This window comes from Dermacentor andersoni, chromosome 4 (assembly GCF_023375885.2).
Source record: "Dermacentor andersoni chromosome 4, qqDerAnde1_hic_scaffold, whole genome shotgun sequence".
Lineage (NCBI taxonomy): Eukaryota > Metazoa > Arthropoda > Arachnida > Ixodida > Ixodidae > Dermacentor > Dermacentor andersoni.
In genome coordinates, this window is record NC_092817.1 from 17,878,442 (window position 1) to 17,890,552 (window position 12,111).

General features: G+C 46.4%; 1 protein-coding gene and 1 long non-coding RNA gene across 2 annotated transcripts in view; one reads left to right on the forward strand and one right to left on the reverse strand.

The window, feature by feature from the left end:
- LOC126535795 (proton channel OtopLc-like) overlaps positions 1–12,111 on the forward strand; it is an 84,929-nt gene that overhangs the window by 12,613 nt on the left and 60,205 nt on the right. The window lies entirely within an intron of this gene.
- LOC140217308 (uncharacterized) lies at positions 7,191–8,089 on the reverse strand. Its single transcript, XR_011893800.1, has 2 exons — positions 7,821–8,089; positions 7,191–7,306 (listed from the first exon to the last, which is right to left on the reverse strand). It is a non-coding gene; the product is annotated as an uncharacterized lncRNA (long non-coding RNA).

The following is a 12,111-nucleotide window of genomic DNA, read 5'->3' on the forward strand; positions in this document are numbered from 1 at the left end:
CAATAACACCGAACTGTAGCATTTTCTTTACCTCAGCCTCCATAATATCGCTCTGGCGGGGTGACACCCGGTACGCCTTGGATCGTACTGGCTCTGGGGAGGTAAGTTCTATGTCATGAGTAAGGACAGAAGTCCTACCAGGCCTCTCAGAGAACAGACCTTGAAACTCTTGTAAGAGCTGGTGTAGTTCGGTTTTCTGCTCAGGCGACAGCGATGCTTTACTTATTAAGTCACTAATGACTTGATCGGTGTCTTTCCTGTTCGTCACTGAGCCTAGTCCCGGAAGCTCGACCGGAAGCTCTTCGGGAACGTTTACCATCATGCACACCACTGCTTCCCGTTGCTTATAGGGTTTGAGCAGATTACAGTGGTAAACTTGCTGTGCTTTCCGCTTTCCTGGCAGACTCACCACGTAGTTAACGTCCGACAGTTTTTGAACAATCCGTGCTGGGCCCTCCCACTGCACGTCGAGTTTGTTCTTTAGCGATGTGCGCAATATCATGACCTCATCGCCCACCTCAAAACGACGGGCCCTGGCTGTCCGATCATAATAAACCTTGGCCCTCTGCTGGGCCTCTGCCATTGCTTCACCTGACAACTCCTGTGCCCTTCTTAAGCGTTCGAGGAGCTTAAGCACGTACTCTACCACGACTGGGTCGTCGCCCCTGCCTTCCCATGATTCTCGAAGCATGCGAAGCGGAGATCGCAGCGAGCGACCGTACACCAGCTCAGCTGGCGAAAACCCCGTAGCCGCATGCGGCGCGGTCCTTAATGCAAACATCACTCCAGGCAGACACAGCTCCCAGTCAGTTTGATGTTCAAAACACAATGCTCTCAACACGCGCTTCATGACGGAGTGGAGCTTCTCAACGGAATTCGACTGGGGGTGGTGCACTGAGCTGTGTAACAGCTTTACCCCGCACCTTTCGAGAAAGGCTGTCGTCAAAGCGCTAGTAAACACTGTACCCTGATCTGACTGGATTTCTGCAGGAAAACCAACTCGCGCAAATATGGACAGTAGTGCATTGACTATCTCAACTGAGCTGAGTTCTTTAAGCGGCACTGCTTCAGGGAACTTTGTCGCTGGGCAGATCACAGTCAAAATGTGTCGGTACCCCGTGGCTGTTACCGGCAGAGGTCCCACTGTATCAATAACGAGCCGTCTAAAAGGCTCCGTAATGATAGGTACCAACTTCAACGGCGCCCTCGTTTTGTCCCCTGGCTTGCCCACCCGCTGACGGGTGTCGCATGTCTTCACAAAGTGGTCTGCGTCCCGAAAACACCCTGGCCAATAGTACTCTTGCAAGAGACGGTCCTTAGTTTTCTTAACTCCTAGGTGTCCGGACCACGAACCCCCATGCGACAAGCGCAACAGATCCTGACGATAGCATTGAGGCACGATCAGCTGATCGAACTCCACTCCCCTGCGGTCTAGATACTTCCGGTACAGGACCCCACCTCTTTCCACAAAGCGAGCATTTTTCTTGGCGATACCTTCCTTGACAATGCAGCGTATGTTTTCTAGGCTGCCATCCTTCTTTTGCTCGGCTATCAAAGCCGACCGGCTGACTTTTAGCAACCTGTTAAATCCGTCTGACGTAGGCGCGATGAGCAAATCTGGAGACAGCTCTTCTAACTTTCCCGTGTCGGGATTTTCCTCTCCAGTATCTGGTGCCTTTAACGCTACAGGCGCAATTTTATTCAGTTCGGGCGTGCTCTGAATACCAGCTTGCTGCGCCTCTGACCCTTTCTCATCGTTCAACAACGTCGGCCCCGCAACTACCGCCTTTGCAGCGAGCTCCCGAACCTTCGATCTGGTTAAGGCCTGAACGCTAGCCTCACCAAACAAAAGCCCCTTCTCGCGCAGGAGGTGATCGGACCTGTTCGAAAATAGGTACGGGTACTGGGGGGGCAGCATAGATGACACTGCGGCCTCCGTCTCAAGTGCTCCGAAAGGTCCTTCAATAAGCACTTTTGCTACCGGCAGACACACGCTATGAGCTTCCACTGCTTGCTTGATCCATGCGCACTCGCCCGTGAACATATCGGGTTCTACGTAAGAGGGGTGAACTACATCCATTGTAGCTGCGGAATCGCGAAGCACTCGGCACTCTTTCCCGTTCACGAGGAGGTCTCGCATGTAAGGCTCGAGAAGCTTCATGTTCTCGTCAGTGCTGCATAAAGACAAAAACACGACTTTTGTTTTTGTTTCTGGACACTGCGCCGAAAAGTGACCCGGCTTCTGGCACGTATAACAAACGCGCGCTTGCCTCGTCTCGAACCGCTTTCTGCGTTCGGCTTCGGTTGCCGCCGTCTCCGTACGTTCGGTCGGACTGCTTTCACTCGCATCCGAACTACGTGTGTCCCCCTTTGCTCTCATGGGCGTGAACTTTGGCCTCTCAAACTTGGAGCCAAATTCACCCTTTTGACCGTCCTTAGCTCCACGAGCCCGACGCGTCACAAACTCCTCGGCTAGCTCAGCGGCTCGAGCCACCGTACTAACGTCTGGCCTATCCAAGACCCAGTACCGCACGTTCTCAGGTAACCGACTATAAAACTGTTCTAGCCCGAAACACTGCAGAACTTTCTCGTGGTCACCAAACGCTTTCTCTTCTTTGAGCCACTCCTGCATGTTTGACATAAGCCTGTAGGCAAACTCTGTATATGACTCACTTTTGCCTTTCTCATTTTCCCGAAACTTCCGACGGAACGCCTCCGCTGACAGCCGGTACTTTTTTAGCAGACTCGATTTCACTTTGTCGAAATCCTCTGCCTCCTCTCTCTCCAAGCGAGCGACTACGTTGGCCGCCTCGCCGGGTAACAAAGTGAGCAAGCGCTGTGGCCACGTTTCCCGAGAGAACCCCTGCTTCTCGCACGTTCGCTCAAAGTTAACCAGGAACAAACCAATGTCCTCTCCAAGCTTAAACGGCCGCATCAGGTCAGTCATTTTGAACAATACTCGTTCTCCTGCACCGTGTGCCTGACTTCCATTACGAGCGCGTTCCATCTCTAACTCGAGACGCTTCATTTCCAAAGCGTGTTCGCGCTCTTCTTTTTCTTTGTTCTTTTCGTTCACGCTCATCTCTCTCTTTCTGTTCTTTAAGTTCACGCTCATCTTTCTCTTTCTGTTCTTTAAGTTCACGCTCCCTCTCCTCAATGGTCTCAAGGCATTCCGACAGCTCGTCATCCTCAGCTTCTAACTCAAGAATAGCCCTTAGCAGTTCTGGTTTTCTGAGTTTGTCTGAGACATCCAGACCCAACTCTCTTGCAAGCTCCAGCAATTTCGGTTTGCGCAACGACTTCAAATCCATGGCTGCTCTGAATGCTGCTTTCTCTACTGCCTACTATTGTCTTGCCGCAAACTAACCCGGCAGCAACGACAACCACAATTACCAGCTCTGTTTCTGACACTAACAAAAGCCTGGCAAAACTCAGAAGAAGAAAGTCCCGCACTCACCAAACCTCGCAGCCAAGAATTCAGCGCAGTCGTTCCGCTGCAGGCAACCAGTCATCACACAGGGCTCGTTGCACTGCTCCCGGATGGTCGTTGTGCTGCTCAGCATACATTCAACCGCATCTCTTCGCTGCTGGCCTCCGTTGTCGCGATCTCACCGCTGGCAACCAGCTGTTGGGGTCTCGGTGCTGGCGCCCGTTATTGCGAATGGGTCGCAAGCCCCAAGGGTAGCGTTGGCCTGGCGGCCTGGGGCACTGGAAGCATCCGAAGGTCCCGGCAAAGCAAGAGTAGACTGGTAACAGAACAACTTGTTTATTCTAACATAGCAAAAGAGCGGCCGGTCAGGTCGACCGAAGTGGAGAGACGGGAGAGCACGTAACTCAACAGTACAAATCGGAGCCTCTCTCCTGGCGTCCGGGGGCAGCTGCTCTTATACTCTCGGCTTCGCGGGCCAGAAGGAAGGTCACGGGATGAGCCCACGCGACGGCGGAGCATGAGCCCACGACGGCGCGCACGGTCGAGCCGAGAGACATGGTGAGCCGAGTGTAGTGACGCATCGCCAACCCGCCGACGGACAGACCTGCTGGCTCCTCACTTGGGGAGCTCCGCTCCCCGGCTGCCGCGCTTTGACAAGCGAGGGCACACACACACACACGCACACACGAAGACACGTGGCACTGAAACACGCCTGGACACGCTTGGCGGGGAGGCGTTGCGGCGGCGTCGAACGGGCCAAAATGTCCGCCGCTTTGAACGAAGCCCCGGCGTCCGTTGCATCCGCGCCGGCATAACCGCGCGTTGTAGGCGAAACGTAACACTGGAGACGTTGAACCTTGCATTGCTTGTTCTTTTTACGCTGCCGCCTTTTTAGATTCTATCCTTCTGGTGAAATTTTATTACATGTTCTTTTAATTACATTTCTTTAAGCGTTCGCTATATTTTCTCATACAATAAGATCTTCTTTCTTGACTTTTGAAATTTTTGTTATTCATGGACACTCAATTTCTCATTTGTGGGGCCAAATTATCCCCCTCATGGGTATGTGTCTTCTTGAGAAGGACTCAACATCAGCATCGACAAATCCAAATCTGTTTCTCGGGCAGAAGCTTAGCAGTTGAATAAAAATTCTTCCTGGTCGCAGGTACGAAGCCCGGACCAGGACGAATTTTTCACTGCGATGCTTCTGTATGAGAAAGCCTGTTACCTTTCTAAAGATTCGTGCTTCTCTGAAGTGGATGGCATTTTTTTCCCTTTCATGTTTGGAATGGAGCGCAGTGCGGGGTAGAAGTTCTCTCTTCCGGTAGTTCAATACACCCGGCAACGTACCCGCTGTGGCGGCCAGAGCCTGAGGGTGCAGGCACTGTACAAGACTAAAGAACTGCAGTGAAGCTAGCTTTGCCACATAATCTTTGACAATTAAGGTGTGCGACTCGGTTTGTGGTGACGTAATTCGAGCTATGCGAAAGAAGCTTGCTTTTGGCGCGACAAGATAACAAGATAATAAAGGTGGGAGAAGGTGGATTGGAGGAGGTTCTCTTCTCTTTGGTCTTGACGTAGTGTGGTCGGGATGGAAATATGCACGCGATAAGAATCGTGAGAACAGCTTATTGTGGTATATGTATTTTTTATTTTATAAATAAATTCCTAAAATGTTTATTTACTTTCCTTAGGGTTGAGTAGAGGGGGGGTGGCATCCGAAATTAATTAGTTTTTTTTTTTTTTTTGCTGTTTCATGCAACGTGTCCACTAGCTATAATCACTAAACAAAAGAAATTGACGCGTTCGCTGGAAACGGCTTCATGCATTACTTACCGCGGTCAACCATTCTATCAAATATTTGTGGATTCCCCGGAATATATCAGCAGCCTCCAAGACGCTGCTGATATTTGCTGATCCCTTTGGACTCTATTGTCTCAGGACATACTAGACAGCAGTAAATGTCACCACAGGAAGTAAAATTAAGGAGCCAAATTCCTCACAAGGTATGTTTCTGAACACTTCATCTAGAACCATGATTTGTTGATTTGTTTGACTAACGTTCGCTTCACAATTTTTTGCATGCATGTTTGTCATGGCTTCATCATTTCTCTTTTCAGGAAGATGGACAAAAGAGATTATTGGCCTGCAAGCTGCCCATGCCAGGCCATAAGAAGCTCAATGGTCACCATAATGACAACAGGTCCTCTTGAACTATGTGCCTCACTATTAAATGTTTGTAAGTTTACCAGATACAGGGTTGTGAGCCCTATCAGGAAAGCAGCAGCCTACAGTTTGTATCGTACCGAGTGGGAATGCTAATATTTTACATAAAAGCTTACTTGCATTTAAGGGCATTTTATGACAACTGGAGAAGCAGCATGTTTAGTGCCAGCTTGTTTCTTTTAAATTCATTGTAACCATTACGACCAGAACAGAAACTTGCTAATGCACAAACTTTGTCATCTGCTCTTTGCAAATCAGCTTGACGGGCATTCCCACCAGATGTCACATGCTCACTCACAACAATTTGTTACATGAAAATGCAAAGAATTTTAAAACGTTCAAACGCACCCAATGCAATGTTGAGAAAATGCTACTTCATGTTGACTGAAACTCGGGCAGTCACTGCTCATTTGATTTTTTTTATTTAAAATACCCTCATGGCATATGGCACAAAAGAGGGGAGTGGTTACAAAGTGGTAGAGTAAAGCAAACAAACAAACAAGTGCAGTGAGTTCTGGTAATATAATAATTATCCTGATTATACAATATTAGCTACAGCTTTGCAAAAAGTTTGTTATCGGTGATGGCTACGATACTTGAGGGAAGGTAGTTACATTCTTGAAAGTACGGGAAATGAAAAATTCAAATCAATTCCCTCAAAATGAAATCAATTCGTACCTTACTGTGATGGTCGCCGCGGTTTGAAATGTACTGAGACCGCAGTATGAAGTCGACGTGAAGTGTCATGTGATGGAAAATTTTTGCGATATAGCGAGAGACGGGCGATTTTGCGGCGGTTAGCTACTGGAATAAGCGCTAGGTTAGTTTTCATTGAGGTTATACTCGCAATACGGTTATAATTAGGAAACGAGTGGAGCTATCTTTTTACTAGTTCAAGTGAAGTAATAAGATTAACGGGATTGGGATCCCATATTGCAGATGCATATTCAAGTTTCGAACGTATTAGAGTCTTGTAAAGCTGTAGTTTTAACGTAGACGGTGCTTTGAAAAAGTTGCACCGTAAGTACCCGAGCAAATGATTGGCATTGTTATTGACGTACTTTATATTAATGGTCCACTTTATGTTATTTGTAATGTGTACACCAATGTATTTAAATGACATGACGAAATGTAAGGTAATGTTAGGATAGCAAGTGCTAGGATTAGAATTAGATATGGATGTGCTCATTATCTTACATTTGTTAATCACAAATGGTTAACGTACAGTTTGCATGAAATCAATAACTAAGCTAGCCCTGCGCCGTAAGAGATAGCTAGAAAAGGTATGTTCACACAATCGGCCTATTCCACACTTCTCAAACAGACAAGTGGCCCTCACAAACATGTTTGCCTACTGAAACATTGGCTCCAGGCTGAGGCTTCCCTTGCTCATCTCTGTTTCTAAGTTGAAATGTTCATTTCCTTGCAACCTCTTTGCTTTGTTTGAACACACGAACGGAGACGTTTTTTCAGCGTGAAACCGTAAATTGAATTTTCCAAGGATCCGTGAGCATTAGTTGGGCTTGCTTAAGTGTTGGTTTAGTGTTCTTGTTTATTCACACAATATTTGCGGAAGTCCTTGTTAGCACTGTTGTCTCCATAACGTTCCTTGCCAGCACTCCACTTGTGTCAAAGCCTTTACTGCCGCACCTGAACACGAAATGTGCAGCAAAAGTGTCAATAGCAGGCAATATGTGCAGTAAAATGTAGCGTAACGTTTTTTTTTTTTTTCCACCACATTACGTGCCTCTCGCAAATGTCTTATGAAAACAATGGGATATTGCAGATCGAGCTTATTTTGCTGACAGTACATCTTTGCCGAGCAATCTGTGTTTCTTTTTTAATCTAGCTGAAATTGTCGAACGAAGACAATATACGTATAGTATGAAACACGTCAAGCAGCACTGTACGTAACTACAAGTACGGGGGTAGCCCGGCATAAATGTTGTCTGAAGCTTCGCTCTCCCTATTTTAGCGGCACGCCGAACACGATGAGAATGAGAAAACTTCGTTCTCTTTCAGATTTCACTTGCATTAAATAGGTGTCTGTGTTTCTGTATATTGTAAACTTGGTGACTGACAGCATTAAGTGCACCTGACCTGTACGAAAATTGTGAGCATGTACTACTTCATTCACCATTGACAATAAACAATGTAAGCTTACTTGTCTCAAGTGTTTTCTTGCCAGTTGAGGCCTCTCAGTCACCCGGCGACATAACGAAGATATCTGTAGTCATGCTAGAGCACTGCACACACGATTACCGCCCGGAAAGCGGTAACAAAACGCCCAAAACCAACGAGCGAGCTGCGCGACGAGCCCCACCAGCCGCTACCGCAGCGGCCATATTGCGCACCACGTTATGACGATGATATTAGTTTTGATTTTGTTAGCGCCATCTCTCGATCGTATACTTTAGTTCACAACGCTACCGCTACTCTTATTTCCATTGCACTGTGGAAGGTACAGTTTCCCTTCTCTAAGTTTATATAGGTGTTTTGTGGTGACAGTGCTTGTACATTTTGGCCATGTCAACAGTAAGAATCTGTCTGCGTTGGTGTTTACATTTGTGTTTTGAGAGCCAAGATGCGATTTCATTCCGCCGCGTCAACTGGCACCTCTCTAGATGAGCAAAAGTATTGTTACCATCGACAAGTACATCGTGGAGTGCTAGAACATCGATCTTGCTTACTATGTCCACATTAAATAAGAAATTCAGAAATAGACAACGGTGACCGGGGACACTGTTAGATTTGTTACTGCTACTTTTTACAGCTGTCTCTCGCTCTTTACAGTTTTGAGCGCGCATATAATTCGTGTGTTCAGTGCAGAATAGCTGCATAAACATTCGTGGATGAGTGTTCATTTAGACAACATACTAGTTTCTCACGGCAGCACTGTGCCAGAATACTAACACCCGAGCGAGACAGCTTTTCGTGCAACTTTGTGGAACAACCCGAAACTTCTTTTTCGCTTCGCAAAAGCTTATGCAATATTTCTGGGTAATTAACTAATGTGTCAGCGTAACGGCACGTGTAAGTCCACAGGCCTGTGTGCCACATCTTACCAAATACAACAAAATGGATATGCAGCCATTCTCGCAGATGGTGTGATTTTGATCAGCAACCGATTTTGAGGAGGGTGGTTGGGCGTTGCTGGTGCCTCGTCGTCACGGCACAATTATGACAATTCGCCACGTCGACTTCAATACCGGTGTCGGCGCTATCAGCCTTGCCGGATTCAGAGAAGCACGATTCAATACCGTGCAAGAGAAAAGTACAGTGTACACCACCGATGCGAAACTGACGTATACAATATTAAAGTGTCGCGACGAAAAGCGCTTCCTGGCAGCGTCAGAACTTGCGCCGTTGCGACAGAAAGTGACACATTTCTAACGCCATGACAGAAAGTGTGTAGTCGCGACAGAGAGTTCCTGTGACGGCGTCAGAATCGCTGTCGCGATAAAAAGTTGTTGTGACTTCATAAACTCTTGTTGCGACTTTAGAACTCTTGGTCGTCGCGACAGAATGTTTCTGTTGCGACGTCAGAATTTCTTTCCTAATGTCAGAATCGCTGTCGCGATAGAAAGTTGTTGCGACTTCATAAACTTTTGTTGTTGCGACTTCAGAACTATTGGTCGCCGCGACAGAATGTTTCTATTGCTACGCCAGAAGTTCTGTCGTGACGTCAGAATCGCTGTCGCAATAGAAAGTTGTTGCGACTTCGGAACTGTTGGTCGTCGCGACAGAATGTTTATATTGCGACGTCAGAATTTATGTAGTAACGTCCGAAATGTCTGTCACAACTACAGGAATTTCAAGATTCAAACGGGAATCTTTCCAAACCTACAAATATTAAACACAATTTTTCCAACGCTGTATGGGCACACCTGTCCATGGTGTGGCGGCTCACCATCGCTATACCACATTTCGTGGGGCTGCCAAAATAGACCACCAAATTTAAATACTTTTTTAGGTAAATTTCAATTATCGAACACTTTGGAACAATGTGAGGCACAACTCGCCAGCTCTGACCCGGAGGTGCAGCTTGCGCTTTTGGATCACGTCAGGGAAACGGCAGCAGCCAGTGGAGCCCTGGACAGGGGCCTCCACCCGTCGAGCTCGTAACCTTTCATCCCAACCCCTTTCAATAAAGTTATGCCTTCCTTCCTTCGGGAACTTCTGTCGTACAACAGAAATTTCTGTACTCGCAACAGAAATTTTTGTTCTTTTTCAACTGGGCGGCTTAGTCACTTTGAATATCACTAAGGCGTATGACAACGTAGAACATTCAAACATAACAAACGCGCTTCAGGATGCTGCTCTGCCGAAGTATTTGGTCGCGCGGGTTTACGAATTTTTAAACAGCAGGGAATTTTGCTTCTCTCAACGCGGATTGTCTTCAACGCATAAACAGTCAAGAGGTCTACCACAGGGATCCGTCCTATCTACATTGCAGTTTAATGTTTTACTGAGTACTGTACCTTTGCAACAGGTTGTGTATGTGTAATATTTACGCCGACGACGTAGCATTCTTTTTTTTTTTTTTTTTTGATGCATTGGTAGACCTACATGCTTTGTACGAAACTCTACAGTCCTGTATGAGCCGCCTATAGATTTGTGGCTTGATAGCATTAACCTCTCTATTAATATCAGAAAAATCGCCGTCCTAGATTTTCCTCAAAGCGTTCCTGTGCCAATTTCGGTTCTTTATCGACGAGACAGTATACCACCGGTGAATTCGGTTAAATATTTGGGTGTAGTGTACATCGAGAAGCTTAATTGGAGTCCGCATGTAGAGCATATTACCTCAAAGGGAGCACGCGGAGTGGGAATGCTGCGCAGACTTAGCAGCAATCGATCAGGATTGCGTCGGCATGCCCACATTGTGTTATATTTCGTGTATGTTCGCCCGATAATGGAGTCCGGCGGCGTTTTGTTTTTTGGCGGACCTGCATACAAAATTCGGCCTCTGGTTCTATTAGAACGACAGGCATTACGTTTGTGTCTTGGGCTTCCTAAATGCGTCGGTATAGCGATATCTTATATGAAGAAACACGCCTGCCCTCTCTTCTCATGCGATCCCGCATTCTAACAGTACAAACTTTCTTAAAGATATATGCATCGCCAGAGCGGAGATCACAATGCGTTTTCGTTAAGGAACTGGTCTCATTTCTTAACTATCAGTGGTATCACTCACGTTGTCCAAAAGTTGTTTTCGTACTAAAAATATTGGACCCATTAAATGTTCACCTATGCGAGGTGGTCTTATTAAGTTCCTAGGTTCCAGTCGCTAAATTCGAATTTTATTATATTTTTCCAAATAACGCTAAACACCTTCCCTATCAATATCTGAATAGTATTTGGGAAGACTGCCGCACACCTATAAATACAGATACCATTATAGCAGCTGATGCTTCCGTCTGTGAAGAATAGGCAGGTGTGGGCATTGTATCACCACATCTGAATTGGTCTTTTTCCTAAGTATGGACAGCTGGGCTAGTTGGTTGTGATTGGCATTATGAAACATCGTTCCAGCGCACAATTGAACACGGACGAGAAGAGCAGGACAACACATGCTGGACTTCAACTAAATTTTATTAGCGGAAAACAGGTCTTTATGTGCACAGGGGGAGGGGGGAGCGCTTTTAGTGCACCGGACCACCCAAATTTTTTCTTATTTTTTTTCTTTGGTACAGGCGACAATCATCCGAGGCGTTGAAACCAAAAGAAAAAGTGACAAGAATAAAAATAAGTGAAAAGGTGCATCTGCATCCTTCTGTTGTGCTCGCGAAAAAAGAACTTGATTATCTAAGGACAAACGTGTGTGTCGATTCAGCTAGGTAAGGCGGGAGATGAGCAAGATTGTACTTGAGTGATGGGGTCGAAAAAGGTTTTATTACCTTTTTCACTTTTATTTTTATTCTTTTCACTTTTTCTTTTGGTTTCGACGCCTCGGATGATTGTCGCCTGTACCAAAAAAAAAAAAGAAAAATTTTTTGGGCGGTCCGATGCACTAACAGCGCCCCCCCCCCCCCCTCTCCCCCCCTCCCCCTATGTACATAAAGACCTGTTTTCCGCTAATTCTCGTCCGTGTTCAATTGTGCGCTGGAGCGACGTTTCATAATGGTCTTTTTCCATTTGGCTACATGACTTCACGCCTATCTTTCAGGCGAAATTATTGGCAATTGTCTTGTTTTTACGCAGATTACCATCATCTGTCATCAGCCGTAATCTTAGCTGATTGCCTGTTTGTCTGCTCTTTACCGACCACACACAAATTGTCAAATTCATTAGAGGCTTTCTATTCTCTTCTCCCAAGACATTTACGTCTCGTTCGTTTAGTGCGGGTGCCAGGCCACAAAGGTCTAGCCTTATGCGAATATACAAATGCACTCGCAGTAGCATCCCACGATGGTCCTATAATCCCCATTTTACCTACGTCAGCTTTCATCACT